We start from the raw sequence: 3,506 nt of genomic DNA on the forward strand, positions 1-3,506 counted from the left end.
GCCAGACACAAGTATTACGAATTAATGACAGATTAATAAAAATTATATGCCGAGTAAGGTTTGATCGATCATGCAAACAATCGTAATCGATGTTCTTGCTTCTTTGACGGCTATACCGTATTTGGTAGGTGCAGAAGGTAACATGGTAAGTAACGGGCGTGCGGTCGATAGACGGCTGATGGCAAAGTTCTGTGGAGGAAGTATTTCATCGCTCTCAACCACGGCCAACATGCAGCGATGTCCGCGTGGTTGCAAAGGAGTCATAGCACTACGACTCTTCCATATCTTCAACCAAGAGCATATTGAAAGGAAACTGAGGATAAGTTTGAATAGGTAAGTAATGAATCAAAGTTGTATTCCGTAGTTACAGATGAACCAGTCATTATGTTTCACAGCTACCTATGATAATAAAAGGGAACATTATTTTGATTGTTGCCTGGTAAAAAAAAAAAAATCTCAACATGATAGTTTTGAACATGTTATCTTATCTGATTTCCTTTCCCCAACAGGCCCTATGATCGTGTTGCAGAGGTCATGGGAATGACCACAAATGCAGTGCGGGTGCTGGTTCAGCGAAGCACACATTCTCGGCCAGATTCACCATGTGGGACAGCCACTACCCCTGTGACACCACCACATTCACCGCCGCCCCTTGCCCCACCACCCATTTTTGACAGTTTCACTGTTGGTGCAATTCGCCGCCATGTACATGCCAAGTTTGCAGCAAAGGAAACCTTTACTATTGGCACCCTGACTGAAAGTTTGAAGACGGCAAGTATTATTCCAGGGGAAACCTCAGAAATGACAATGTGGCGAGTGCTGCTCAACATGGGATTCCGCTACAGGATTTCACAGAGGAAAATGTTTCTAAGGAAGGAGTCGCTAGATGTTGTGTGTCGCCATGTTGGGGCTCTCCGAGCACTCCAGCGACATCGAAAGGAGGGAAGACAAGTAGTATACGTGGATGAGACATGGTTCACCACTCGAATGCAGCGCAACAGGGAGTGGGTAGACACACCCCAGCCTGCTACTAGTGCCACCTACAGCCGTCAGGTGCCACCTGGAGAAGGGGAGCAATTTGTGGTTGTAGCAGGTGGCACAAAACACGGTTTTGTAAATTATTCATTTCCGTGCTTCCCTGCAAAAAACAAAACCGGTGACTACCACGGGGAAATGAACACCACCTTATTCCTCCGCTGGCTCACTTTGCAACTTCTACCGGCCTTGGATGAACCATCAGTTTTGGTGTTGGACAACGCGCCCTACCACAGCCAGTTGACGGAGGAAAGTCCCTGCCCCACCACCGCCACCAAGAAAGCAGAGTTGGTGAATTGGCTGGCGAGCCGCAGAATCCCCTTTCCGCACCACGCCACACGCCTCGAGCTTCTTTAACTCTGCAGGAAGAACCAACCAGAACCAAGGTACACAGTTGACAATGTCATCCGTGAATGTGGACATCAAGTCGTCCGACTACCACCTGCACATCCCGAGCTTAACGCCATCGTACAGGTGTGGGGCGCCATGAAGCGGTATGTGCGCTCCACCTTGCAGTGATTTACCCGGGCAGATCTACAAGTGAGGCTGCAAGAAGCCAAGCTGTGCGCAACAAAGGAGGTGTGGGCAGGAGCGGTGTGACAAGCCAGAGTTCGAGGACGAATATTGGTCCTCTGACAACATACGAGGTGTTGATCCCGTCTGCATCAACCTCAACAGTGATGAGAAAGATGACCTGTTTGTCGAGAGTGATGAATATTAAAAGTAATATATGTGGTCAGTTATTTATAATATTAATCCAGCCATCATATACTCGCTGTCTATTTATGTCTGCAATGACTTTTTAACATATGGCAGCCTTTTCCTAACATTGGAATAAATTATTCATATATTCATCACTTCAATGTTTTTTCAAGTTTTTACTCTGCATCGGATTCTCAATTCAGTTCCACCCTTTTCCTTTCCATCTCTTACACGATTTCCTATAAATGACCAAGCGTCATCTACATACTTCATCCCATCATACGTTCAACGTAACCTATGGGTATTAGGGTTGCATACTTGTATAACTTTCAATGGTTGTATAATTGTCAAACAAACCTCATACAATAATTATGCAACAGCAAGTTGCGCTGAAACAGGAATCAGGATCGTGCATAAAACACCCTACCATACCTAACATATATACATTCGAGTTATCCGCCATTATGAATAAGTCATATGTGTGCATAGCTTCATTTCTTCGTGTACAGAGAGAGAGAGAGAGAGAGAGAGAGAGAGAGAGGAGAGAGAGAGAGAGAGAGAGAGAGAGAGAGAGAGAAGGGGGATTGAGGGAGAGGAAAGGGAGGTATGGAGGAGAAACAGGGCGGGAGGAGAGAGTAGGAGTGTGGTAGGAGGGAGGGAATGGGAGAGATAGTGGTAGTAGGGGAAGGCAGGGGCGGAGTAAGTGGATGAATGGACGTCACTACTACGTCACGCCTCACCTGTTCGAATGTGTAAATGGCTCACGCAGGTTTTTGACTTCACAGTCAAGAGTAAACGCCATAATTAGCAGCATCTGACAATGCACAGTAGTGTCAAAAATTAGTCGAGTGTGTGAAACAATCTTTGCCAGTGCACCATGCTGATCCGATTCTTTGGTTCAAAGATATTTGCAAAAAACAGTATGTCATAGGGTCTGATATGCATAGTAGGTATATTTTCCAATAGGAGAGAAGCATTTGATTGCCTCCCAGGATGGTGGTCTGGATGGTACCTGTTACTCCACACTTTGCTCTCTTAATATTGTTGCCTGTGGTCTCAGAATCAGGTCAATTTGGGTTCTCTATTCAGATGAGCGTCTTTTCATGAGCGTGAAGATATTATCGGTCATTTCACTGAATGTTCTTGGGACACCTTTCAGGGACTGTTGCATGGCCATTCCATTAAATATCCAAACAGCAGATGCTAGAACATCTTCAACTGGTTCAGTCTTCTCTTCCAAGATGTGTAATAAATTGGCCTTGGCAATCTTTTTAGGGACACCATCTGGGGTGGCAAGACACCATGGCAAAGGTCCTTCTGGATACTTCAAAGGCTCTTAAATATTCATCTGTCGATGCTGAACTATCACAACTATCTTAGAAGATAACCCCTGATGGCTATAACAGTTGCTGCTGACTTTGCTCTCTTTAGCTTGAGTAGGTTGAGAAATGTCTGCAAGTTAGATTTTAGCAGTGGAGCAAAAGGTCGACTTTCCTCGTCTGCTGACTCTTTTCCATAAAAGCGGCAAAGTCAGCATTGCCCTTCTGCTACACACACACAATGCTTTGCCATGCGTCTCTGAGGCAATCGCCTTCTTCAAGTTGTTTGAGTTCTGCCTATGTTCAGTAGTCATTTATAACTTGTTTTCGTTATCAATTTGGTAATTTTGGCCTCACCTCATTTGTGTTTTGTGATATTTTATTTTGTGAAAATTTATGTTGGTGTACTCTGACTGACTCAGTCTAATACCTGAAAGTGTCCAAACTTGA

General features: G+C 44.8%; 1 pseudogene; it reads left to right on the top strand.

Moving 5' to 3' along the window:
* The first annotated feature begins 229 nt into the window (after positions 1-229).
* On the top strand, positions 230-1,756 carry LOC137648074 (uncharacterized; annotated as a pseudogene).
* The last annotated feature ends 1,750 nt before the right edge of the window (positions 1,757-3,506 follow it).

Source organism: Palaemon carinicauda, chromosome 10 (genome assembly GCF_036898095.1).
Source record: "Palaemon carinicauda isolate YSFRI2023 chromosome 10, ASM3689809v2, whole genome shotgun sequence".
NCBI lineage: Eukaryota > Metazoa > Arthropoda > Malacostraca > Decapoda > Palaemonidae > Palaemon > Palaemon carinicauda.